We start from the raw sequence: 13,231 nt of genomic DNA on the forward strand, positions 1-13,231 counted from the left end.
ATATAACTTTTTGTCATTTATTCTCTCTGTCTCTCTGTCTCTCTCTCTCTCTCTCTCTCTCTCGCGCGCGCTCTTGCTCTCTCTTTCACTCGATGTTTTCAATTCGTTTGCTTTCGAGAATACAGAATAAAGAATATAAAAAGTAAAGAGTTCTTTTTGCTCAAATAGCGATAATTTATTGGCGGGCGCCATTTTGGCTTTAAACAACTAAAACACAGAATACGAGATTGAGAATCAAGATGGCCTTTCATGCGTTAAATGTTTCCCCTTAATTGATTCAGTACGGAGGTTTCTTTTCATAAGTCTGAAGGAAAGTTCATTTTTTTTATAGAATGTTTCCTCCTCTTTCGTTCCCCAACCATCTTCTTCTTCTTCTTCTTCTTATTCTTCTTCATATTATTTTGTGTTCGTCTTTCCATCTTCTATTTCTACGTCGTCTTTTTCATCTGTCCGTATTACAGCTTCGTCGTCATCTTTATCTTCTTTTTCTTCTTCTTTAAATTCTTTTTCTTCCTTTCTTCTTCTTATTATTATTTATGGAAGTACTACTACAAGTACTTTTCTTATTACTAGAAGTAGTAGTTGCCATAGTAGTAATTGTAGTAGTAGTAACAGTATTCTTTATCAAATATAATTCATCTTCTTCATTAGAATTCATCTCTTTTATTAGAATTTCAGCCCGGCTTTGCTCGGGCCCTATGTTCTATTCATAACGTTATGTGCATATATATATATATATATATATATATATATATATATATATATATATTAAAACATTTGACTCATGTTTAGGTAACCTACATCTAAATTTTCAAGTCTTTAGAGCCAAAATTGGCGGAGGAGTTTGGTAGAGTCTGCAACGGTCAACTTTTTCAACTTTGATCTCTTAGCAGCCAAATTTTCGCCCAAAAACTAATTAAAAAGCTCGCTGCAGGTCTGAATATCTTTTACGTAAAATTTCAAATGTTTAGACTAAAAAGTTGTTTAATAGTTTGCTTTAAAACTTTGACCCTTTGCCAGCAAAATTGTCGACTAAAAGCCAAGTAAAAAGTTTTCCCTATGTCTGAATACACGTTATGTACAATTTCAAATGTTTCGACCAAAATTAGCTGAGTAATTTTGTAGAGACCGCAGAGGTCAAATTTTTAAAAACCTTGACCTCAATATTGATTACTTAACATTTATTGTTTTGGGCTCACATCAAATTATAAAGTTAAATCCATGTCCAAGGGATCTACATCTTAAATTAAAAGTGTTTAGACCTAAAATTGGCGGGGAGTTTGGTAGAGTTTTCAAAGGTCAAATCGTTAAACTTTTACTACTTGACAGCTAAATTTATGGCTGAAAACCGAATAAAAAGATTTCTCAAATCTCAATATGCCTTATGTCAAATCACGAATCTGTAGACTGAAAATTGACAGAATACTTTGGTAGAGAAATGTACTGACACACGCACCAAGACAATTTCACTTTTGTAGACATACTAGCATGGGTTCTCGGCGTTGCCCGGGTGTTTGGAGATGTATGTTGAGCAAAAAAAAAAAAGGTCAATTTTTTAACTATTATGACCCCTAAAAATTTACTGTTTTTGGCTGACGTCGAGTTATTAAGTTAGAACCATGTCCAAGGAAACTATATCTAAAATTTCAAGTGTTTAAACCCAAAATTGTCGGAGGAGTTTGGTAGAGTTCTCAAAGGTCGAATCGTTGAACTTAGACCCCTTAACAGCAAAATTCCTGGCTGAAAACCGATCACATAAATTTTCCTAAATCTCAGTAAACTTTATATCAAGTTTCAAGTCTGTAGACTAAAAATTGACAGAGTTATTGCGTAGGGAAATGTACACAGACACACACACACACAGACACGTTCACTTTTTTAGATATACTAGCATTTCGGCCCGGCGTTGCCCGGGTGTTTGGATGTGTATGTTGAGCAAAAAGAACAAAAGTGGTAGTAGGAAAGCAGGCTCGAACCCGTATCGCAAAGGAGGAAAAGAACGGTGTAAAACCTAACGTTTATGCTGTTACGACCACCGCCAAACCGGAACCGACATTTTTTAAATTAAGGCTAGACAATCTAAAGGAGAGGATAACTTTAAAAAATATCGGCGAAAAAAGTTACCCCCCCTGTAGAAAAGTGCTTAGTTGAAGGGGAAGATATTCATGTGTTTAGCCAATTTTTCGATATTTGTCGTATGAAAGGTCGAACTTTAAAACGATACTGATCTTGGTAAAATCCGTGGCCTCTATTGAAAGTTTAAAGGAGACATGCAAAAAGACATACATACATACATTTATATATTGGTAACTAAAAATTTTCGACCCAAACTGATGAAAAAGCTTGCCCTATCTCTGAATACCCTTTATGTAAAATTTCAAATATTTAGACCAGAAATTTTCTGAGTAATTTGGAAGAGACCACAGAGGTCAAGTTTTTAAACTTTACCCCCTATTATGACCCCTTAAATTTTCTTGTTTTGAGCTCGAATCAAGTTGTTTATTTAGATCCATGTCCAAGGAACCTATATCTAAAATCTCAAGTGCGTAGACCCAAAATTGTCGGAGGTATTTGGTAGAGTTCTCAAAAGTCAAATCCTTGAACTTTGACCCGTTAATCACCAAATTTCTGGCCAACAACCGATCCCATCTTCCAAATCTCAGTAACCTCTATATAAAATTTTGAGTCTGTAGACTAAAAATTGACAGAGTTATTGTGTAGGGAAATGTACACAGACACACAGACACACAGATGCACAGATACACACAGAGACACTTTCACTTTCACACATATATATATATATATATATATATATAGATAGATAGATAGATAGATAGATAGATAGATAGATTCCACTATTACATCTTACATATTTCTTCCCGTTGATATTATTCATGAAATAACGTGTTCACATCTAGTTTATTTCTTCTTCATTGTCGCTTTTTTTCTTAGGCTTCTTCATCTGCTTTCTCCGTTTTTTTCTTTTATTAATGTTTTTCTTCTACTCCCTAATATGACAGTCAAGTTTACTTATTGTTTTTTATATTTTATTTATTTATTTTTTCTGTCGCTTATGTTATATATATTTTCATTATTATTATTGTTTTTATTACTCTGTTTCTTTTTGTTGTTATTATTCGTTGTTATTGTTCTTTGTTAAAAGTGAGTCTTATTGAAGTGAGAGTTTGTTGTTGTTGTTGAGGGATGCTGTTTTATCTTAGAGAGAGAGATGTTGTAGAGAGAGATGTTTGTGTTATAAAGAGATTCATATATATAAAATGTTCATACTTAGAGGTGTAATAGAAGCTCTTTGAGTGAGGAGATACTGTTGACAGTCTTAGTGTTCATATTGTGTATGTAAGATGTGTATGTAAAGACATTTTAAACCACATGATATACATAAGACATATATAACAATTTTCACTTTACCTTTTGGTAGAATTACAACACAAAGACGACGTTTATAAAAACATTTGCTGGGTTTATTTCTTCTCCCGACTGGTCGTAGTTTTCATCATCAAGAATTCAAAGCTTCACATTCTAGTTTCAAAAGTGACCGTCTCGCTTCTAGACGTTCGAATCCCAACTGCAGAGTATCGTCTGTCGTCCTCAAACTCCCTCTCAGTTTCTCCCACAGTTTCTCTAAAGTTTCTAACTATATCGAGAACTTCCCGTTTTCCATGACGTCATACACATGTTAAAAGATTTGTCTTCTTTCACGTGTTCGGAAATGCGTGTCCAAAACTTTTTCCTTTGTTTACAAAAAGAATTTTAAACTATATTCCCAGTAACCTATATTTCCAATATGTTAAAAACATGTTTATTAAATTATCCAATAGTTGCATTCCTCAATTGAATTTTCATAACAGAATTGACAACGCACATTCTTTTCTGGAAACTGTTTTATCTCTAAGCTAAGCAATGGTTTGTTTTCACATTCCATTGCTAATTCTCTCTCGTAATCTATTTCTAAACCTAACTTATGAAGTTCGAATTTCGTCTATTCTATTTCATTTTCATTTTAACTAAATCTCTCTATTTTTATACTTACATGAAAAGGGGACAGCGCTTATCATGTAACACTTATTTGGTCTTGCATATTCTGTTCATTTTTCGTTGATTAATATCTTTTATTTTTAGTTTGATATTTATCTTTGCATTTTTCTTTCCAATAGTCTTAGTCTTTCCCTTTCCATACCACTACCACAACGAATAATAAAATAAAAAAAAAATAAAATAAAATAAAATAATAATAATAATAATAATAATAATGTATAGCTACTACCAAAACGAATAATAATAAGAACAATAATATTAGCAGTAATAATAGTAATAATAACAACAACAATAATAATAATAATAATAATAATAATAATAATAATAATAATAATAATAATGATAATAATAACAACAACAACAAGCCAGACCTCGGTTGGACAATCGCAAAGAGAACTGGGACTTTGGGGAGGCTTAGTGCCACTCAAATTCCAGTATAAACCAATGGCCACGGTCGGCAAGAAATCAATAGTAAGTGGATGTTGCGATGATTCAAATTCATTTGCAAATGCTATCGAAGGAGGTGGAGAGAACTGGATAATAATAATAATAATGATAATAATAATGATAATAATAATAATAATAATAATAATGTATAGCTATTACCACAACTAATAATATTAATAATAATAATAATAATAATAATAATATAATAATAATGTATAGCTATTACCACAACTAATAATAATAATAATAATAATAATAATAATAATAATAATAATAATAATAATAACAACAACAATAATAAGTGAGAAGAGAACTGGGGTATTGGGGAGGCTTAGTGTCACTCAAATTCCAGTATAAACCAATGGCCACTGCCAGCGGGAAATCAAAGGTAAAATGTTGTTGCGATGATGCAAATTTATTTGCAAATGCTATCGAAGGAGGAGGAGAGAGCTGGACGTCTGGGGAGATTTGTTGTCACTCAGCTTCCAGAGAACACCACAGGTCTCCAATCAGATCGTTTGCTGACTTGTGTGAAAGCTCCATGTGAGCCGATAATAATAATAATAATAATAATAATAATAATAATAATAATAATAATAATGTATAACTACAGCAATAATAATAATAATAATAATAATTATTATTATTATTATTATTATTATTATTATTATTATTATTATTATTATCATTATTGTTGTTGTTGTTATTTGCTGGTTTGTGCTTGTTTCTTCGCTTTGTTCACAGAGTCTATGTTTGTCATGTTCTTGCGTCTTGTTGATCTTTGTTTTGCTATACTTGGTTCCAATCGCGTTATCTTATTAGTGATTATGTTTCTCCGTTTATCTATCCTTTAGCCTTGGTGTTTAAGATGCAGCTGTTTGCAGAGTTCCCAATGTACCGGTTTCTCCACTTGATACTGTCTATTCTTCTTTTTTTACATAGGAATCACAATTTATCAAGGCCCAGAGGCCACTCGAGGATACGGGTTAATGAGTGTACAGTAGTCAATTGGACGATATAGTAATCGTTAATAATAGGTAAATTCGATAAATTTGTTAACAAGTGGAACGGCTCATCAAGAACTTGTTTACGTTGGACTTAAAGACAACCATATTGTAGTCAGTTGGAAAGCAGGCAAACGGTAGACAATTCCACAGGCGTACAGTTCTAAGAAAGAAACTTAGCTCATGGAATCTATGTTTAGGTTTAGACAGTGGCATAGTGGAGTAAATTATTGATAGTGTTTTCAGTTAGATGAGTGTTTCTCGTGAAAGTTTTGCGAGGGGGGACCATAGATTGGAGCCCAGACGAGCACTTGCCATGAAAATAACGATAAAATAGAGACAGGCTCGCAACATCTCTTCTCTGAGAAAGAGCTTGAAAGGAAGAAACAGAGCATCTCCTACTATGCTACAAAGTCTATTTTGAACTCTATCAAAGCAGGATAAGTCCTTTCTAGTAGCTCCTGCTCAAATGTGGCAATAGTACTCCATCATTGGACGTACCTGGCCCTTATATAGATACAGAATTGCATCAGCAGTAAGATATCTACTGGATCGATAGAAGGGTCTCATCATTTTTCCAGCGACCTTGGCAAAGGATTTGATGTATGTGTTCCATTTCAGATCGGAAGTAAAGGTCAAGCCCAGAAGTTTGTGAAAACATGGAGCCTCCCCAAGATGAGAGTCATTCATTTCATTTGATGCCAGACAGGGATCATAGCGTTTATGATGTAAAGGTAGAACCTTGGTTTTTATTTTTATATTCGTTTTGTGCTGGTTTGCTTCATTCGCTTACTCTGTGGTTTCTTGTTTCTTCGCTTTGTTCACAGAGTCTGTATTTGTTATTTTCTTGTGTCTTGTTTATCTTTGTTTGTTCTAATCGCGCTATCTTATTAGTGATTAAGCTTTATCCGTTTATTTGTCCTTTTCGTAGCCATGCCTAAGCGTTTTCATGAATCTCATCGTTTTTTCATTCTTATGAATCGCCAGTTTAGTTGTTTCTCTTTTAATTTTTTCTTGTCTTATCTCTTGTCTCTCTGTTCTCTATTTTGATCATTTTTACGATGTTATTTGTTTGTTTGTTTTTTTTTTGCAGTGATGAGACTCTGTGTTTTATATTTTGTGCTTTTTTAGTGTGTTTCTTTGTCTGCACGATTCACACAGTTTTCTATACACTCTTTTCCCTCGGTCTTTCGTTTTAGCGTAGAGTTGGTCACCACCATCCTTTGGGTATAGTACATTGTACATGATCATAAGTTTCCTAATCTTCTTGCCTCAGTTCTTCTTTGGTTCAGCGTATAAACTGTACAGAATATCTTACAGGTGTTTATATCTTTTATTAGGTTCCTTACTATATGGTTTGGTTTTTAGGAGTTTTCTTGTTCTTCTCAATTTTTTTATATCTTACACATCTGTTGATTTTATGGTGTCTGTTTCTAAAATTGCCAAATATTTGTAGGTGCCGCGTTCGCCTAGTGCTCTCATCTCTGCTTGGTTGTATAGCTCTATACGATTCGATTGCCTCGTGTTCTCCTTTAAAATAGAAGTGCGCATTTTTTCATAACGAATTCGATTCTAACATTCTGGTTGAAGATTCTGCTTATGCTCATTAGTGTCTCTTGTTCCGTTTTGGTTCTTGCTAAAAGTTTCAGGTCCTCCGTATACATAGTTTCATTCTTTCATCTGTCTTACTAAACGTGTATCCGGCATTTTCTTAGTATATTATTGATGACTATCATGGCTATGATGAATATCAATGGTAAGAAAGGGTCTCCTTGGAAGATATCTTTCTATTTTCATCTCAATTATGTATTGCCCTTAAGTTCAAGTATTATTATTATTATTATTATTATTATTATTATTATTATTATTATTATTATTATTATTCCTAGTGGAATTGTTTACTCTGTATGCAATTTTTTCCGGGGACCAACATTTTGTAGTCTAAGTCGCAAAGTAGACAAAGAATGGAAAAGATCTTCAACTCGTTTTTGTTTTTGTTTTTTGTACAACGACATTGATTTTCTCGATTTTTCCCGCCACGCGTGACTTCTTGTTACGGCTGTGACGCTTCTCGCGTAGTCGTCTCTTCGAGCGTGCTCTCGAATGTCATCCACGTCTCTAACGTGATCTTCTTCTTGAACGTGTTCACTCGTCTATTATAATCATCTTTTGGGGTCATCTCGCTTACGGCTCGGTATTTGCATATAGCCGTCCGCACTATGTTACGCTATGTTACATGCCGACTTTTTAACCGTTTTATTTTATAGAACGTTTCATCCTTTCGCTCGTTACTACACGCAGTACTTATTTCCAAAGAAAGTCTCCATTTATATCCTTTGATTAACCGATACGAAAACCACAGTTTTAAGATCTCGTATTTTGAATTACGTACAAGTGATTTTTTTTTATATCTATTGCTCATTTCCTTTATTCGTCTCTCTCTCTTTCTTTCTTTCTCACTCTCTCTTTCTTTCTCACTCTCTCTTTATCTCTATTGTATCCTATCAATTTTGTTGGCCCTGTCGGTGGGGCATTAGAATACGCCGACTGCCCCCCTGCAGAGGGTAAAAGTCCCTCAATGGGGGTCCTGGATATGACCTTAAACTATATCCAGTGGTGAGACCCCAGCTTGTGAGCTTTGGGGAGTGTGGAGCCACCCTTTAATTGCCATTGCTCCCAGGTCCACTCTGACCCGGAGTGGTAGTGTCTGTTAGGGTCCCAACTATGGGTTAAATAGAAACCGACGTGAAAACAACAAATATATTCTATTAAAAAAAAATTCTTTAAAATCTTTGGATTCGGCATTAAATAACCCGAAAAGGGTTGATATGCCGCAAAACAATAACAACCAACCAACCTATCTATTTTGTGAAAATACGAATCAAGACTCATCCTACAATTCTATATAATGAAGACAGAGAGGGAAAAAGTATATTCGTATTATTTGCATTATTCATGACACAACATATGAAGTTTTGAGTTAATCCGTTCTAAGTTACAGTCTATAATTACGTTGACACACCAGTTCCCGTCAGATCATGGAAGTTCAGCATCGCTGAGTCTTATCATTACTAAAATGGGTGGCTAATACCTCCCGGCAAGAGTTAAAAAAAAACCTTAAGTCGTCATCTCCCCTAACGGGGTTATACATGCGGCTGGGGACTGCTTAGACTGTCTTCCACTCATGCAACTTCTTCCTTCGGAAGAAGCCATTTAAACCAAAATAAGGATAGTACCGTTTTACACACACAGACACAAGTCACAGTCATATCCCGGTTGAAGCTCTCAGTACGCGCGATACTAAGACTGTATTTCCGAAGCTGTCGAAAGTAGACATAAGGTCTAATCTGTATTTTCCTCTTAATTAAAAATGTTATGCTTTTTCAGGTATAACTCAATCCCAAAACTAAGAAGATTCATGGCTGACGAAACGAGAACGAGTTACCTTCATTGTTAAGAAATATAGACTATATTACCTTCTCGGACGAAAATAGTTTTAAAGACAAAGTGATGGTTTACTCCTCCAAAACATAGCTCCCATTCATTAGTGATAGGAAGATTCCAGTATTTTTCCAGATTCCGATATAATTCCTGATTCTGTTTTACATTTCCGATTCTGATACTATTACCGAATCCGATTCTTTTTAAATCATTAAATATTTTGCTATATTGTTATTTTTTCTCGGGGTTGGAGGACGGATTATGGTAAATACGAATGTCACATGGGCACACATTTGCCGTAATGTAAAAATACATTTATCGGTATTAAGAATCTGGAGAAGCTTTAATGGTAGTGCAAATTATATAAATATGCATTGTTTTTTATTTTATTTATTTTATTTTTTTTTAGTAGTAGTACCAGTAATGGAAAATTTAATTTTAAACAAAGGTAAAAAAAAAAAAATTAAAAGAATCGTTTTTGGTATCGGTAAATGGACAATAATGTCCCTATGCTGATATCGATTCCGATAACACCAAAAGTTCCAATTTCTTCCGATTTCCGATTTCCGATTTCCGATAATCGTCCTAACACTACTATTCACACGTATCGAAATTAGCTGCTTGAGGAAAGAGTTTATGAGATGGATAGATTGAGATGAGATGGATAGATTACCAGAATATTCCTACTGATTATTAGGTTTGGTAAAGATTTCCGTGTCTGGTAAGAGGAATCTGAGGAATGACTGATGTTTCATCGGCAGAAAAGACCATGAGAATAACCAGCAAGATGAGGGCAATAGTCCGAAAGACGCAAATAATGCAAATTATCACTCTTCATCTTAAAATTTCCGAAGCAGACTACGATTGCTAGCAGTATAGTCTTATAGATAAATAGATGAATCGGTATTCTAAAATAAATTTCCTTCCTACTTACAAAGGCCAATAGCTATTCGAGGCAAAGAATTAATGAGATGGATTTTTTTATATATAATAATAACTCCAGACAAGGTAGGAAGCCATTTGATATAAGTAGCTAAAAATACTTATTCAATATCAAAAACTAACAAACAAAAATGTATATAAGAACCAGAAAGCAGCAATGATTCCTCCTTTATCAGAAATACCGCTCACGAAAAGTGATGATTAAATGACAAATAAGGAAAACGAGAGTTACGAAACTGCTGAAAGTAGAAACAGAGTACACTCTCGTGGCCTGGTGGCCGGGATGTGGTGTCTGCTCTGATGCTCGTCTGGTGGCCGGGATGTGGTGTCTGCTCTGATGCTCGTCTGGTAGCCGGGATGTGGTGTCTGCTCTGATGCGTTTCTTAGTCAACGGAATGGGAAACCCTTTCAATACTAAGGCATTTTTATTTTCTGCAAACTGCCAGAGTGACCCCTTTTAGGGAGAGCTAGTTTTTTCCCCCACATTAAAACCGGCCTTGTGTCACATTTTGTTTTAGTGGCGAAGTGAATTTATACCGACATAAGGTCACCTTTCTACTTTCCTATTAATTAAAAACGATATGCTTCTATAGCATAATTCAATCCCAGAACTAATTAATGTGTCTTAAGCGAAGAAAATGCATAGAGAAATAGCTTAAGAGAGGCAAACGTTGCTTATCACATTTAGTAAAACTGTGATTCGAATCACTTAATGTTTATTCATCAATCAATCGTTATGAGATGTCTATGCTGAGATGAAATTTAAAATAATTTTTTTTTCATTACATTTTCACCCCAAACAAGGCACATTGCCACTTTGATATAGGGGGCTACTATCAGGGACATAAGCTACAGGGGTACTATGTGGGGAGTTGGGCAGCAAGATGTCGGTTCACGTTACACTTGAACTTCTGCATGTAAGTACTGTTGGGGAAGCAGGAACCCGGAAGGGAATTCCAAAGTCTAGCGGTTCTGGGGAAGAAACTACTTGAGTAGAAGGCATCTAGGGATCTCTACTGTGAAGGGGTGGGATTTAACTGCTTGTCGGGTTTGTCAAGGGTATTTACGTCGAGGAGGTACAAGTGTTTGCAGTTCGTCGGAGAATTCACCGTTAAAGTACTTGTAGAACAAGCAGACGGATGCTACATTTCGTCGATGAGACAGAGGCTGAAGCTTGGATGACAGTTCAGGATCTATCAGGTTGGCGACTCTCTTTGAACCTTGTCTAGGAGCGAGAGACAAGTAGCAGATGCACTAGCCCAAATATGACAACAATACTCCATACATGGGCGAATGGTGGCCTTATAGAGGTACAGGATACTTTCGGGTGAACCGATGTTTAATACTTAAAGTCTTAGACCGGTTCTCTATATTATTATATACTAGCGGGGGTACCCGGCGTTGCCTGAGTGTTTGTTTCCGGGACGGGTGGGGGGAGTTTTCAAAAATGTTATGGTAGGTAAGTAGGAAGGATCAAACCTGGAGTCATGAGTAAAAGTAGGAAAATAAAGTGTGAAAAAAAAAAAAAAAAAAACATCTGCAACGTTAACAGTTCGGCCACCAAGAAAAGTCCATTCCAGTTGTTTAGGGGAAAAAAAAAAAAACGACTACGGTAGGTCGGCGCGAACGTGAAAATATAATGTGAATTGTCCAGCACGCTAACCACTACGCCACAGAGCACTGCAGCTTAGTTTAGTGATTTTAAATAACTTCACATGAAAGAACTACGAAGCCAAACCGGTGTTCTCTTCTCAACTGTTCCTTGTGAACGATCCCCAAACGGTGTTAAGTGGTGGCAGCGGGAGGAGGAATTTATTAGAGAGAAAATATTTTACCACTCCCATTGATCTTAACCGATTTTGGCCGTGACTTCTCAGCAGAAAAAGTATAGAAATCTAAGATTATCGAGGAATTTGAGAAATAATAAGCCTATAACACACCTCAGATATTGTTCTGCCGTTTGTGCATATTATATTTGCATGAAATATCTTGATTTTTAATCCTATTAATGTCAAAATCAGACGGGAAAAAAGGAGTTCATTTTATTTATATAGAGATTATATGACTGACAGAAAGATAGATATAGAGAGAGGGGGGAGAGTTCTCATATGTTCCGAAACGGCTGAGTCTATCTTATACAAATTTCACACAAATGTAATTCATATGTCTGACAGCGTTCTTAGATATGTTTTGTACAGAATTTAATCCGATAAGTATCTAAAATCGAAGAAATTCTTACCGGGGAATATTTAAAAAAAAAAAAAAGAAACATATTCATTATCGCCTGTAGATTTGATCTAGTGATAGAGCATTCGATTACAGATTGAATGACCTCTTTTCAAACCCGGGTTTACCTCACCATTTTATTTCAATTTTTTTTCTTCTGATTAATGAGTTCTATTTATGATAAAAGAAGAGGTATCATTTAAAATCGCCGCAAATCATTTCTTCCCTACCATATTTTACAACCATTTATTAATCAGAAGTAACATTTCCAGGGCATTCATCTCAAATATCAGCTGACGTGATACTGTAAAGAAACAGAAATGAGATTTGATGAACGACATTATCATTATTATTTTTATTTATTTATTTATTTGATTTATTTACATTATTTTAATTTTTTTTTTCTTTTCGAATTAGTCCACCAGGCATATTATTCCTCGTGATATATAATTATCGATGTCAGTTTATATTCTATAATAATATATACGCAATCTGGGTAAATTAAAATGTCATTTTTGAACGTATTGTACGACCGGGTAACGTCAGGCGGCCAGCTAGTAGTCTATATGAATAAGATAAAGACGTTAACGAGTTGCGCTTGTGAGCTGGTAAATCAAAAGTCAACTTTTTATTCGTATATTAAATGAAAATATTTTGCTCTGCAGGCATAATCCCATCCCAAACTAAACAATGTACCTTGATTGACGAAAGTATATAGAACCAGACTCTGGTTCATATGCCACCAAGTTACGAGGGTAAACCTAAAGTCCACTTTATACTTATCATGATTTACGTGGGTGAAATCGATGAATAGGATGAATACAATCTAGTTAGAAATTAAGCCAATGAAATTATGTCTAATAAATTGTGATAATATAAAGTAAAAGTACAATAGAAACTATCCACTTTATCATGGCGGTCGTATCCGAAATCATCGCGAGTAATTTATTTTCAACATTGTTAGTGACTATGTGAAAAAACAAATGTTGGAGCACAAAAGGTCGATCGTTTTAAAATTATAACTCTCATATTCAAGGGTCTTCAACTTATATATATATATATATATATATATATATATATATATATATATATATATATATATATATATAGGAGAA

This window comes from Euprymna scolopes, chromosome 39 (genome assembly GCF_053919585.1).
Source record: "Euprymna scolopes isolate OS-2025 chromosome 39, ASM5391958v1, whole genome shotgun sequence".
Classification (NCBI taxonomy): domain Eukaryota; kingdom Metazoa; phylum Mollusca; class Cephalopoda; order Sepiida; family Sepiolidae; genus Euprymna; species Euprymna scolopes.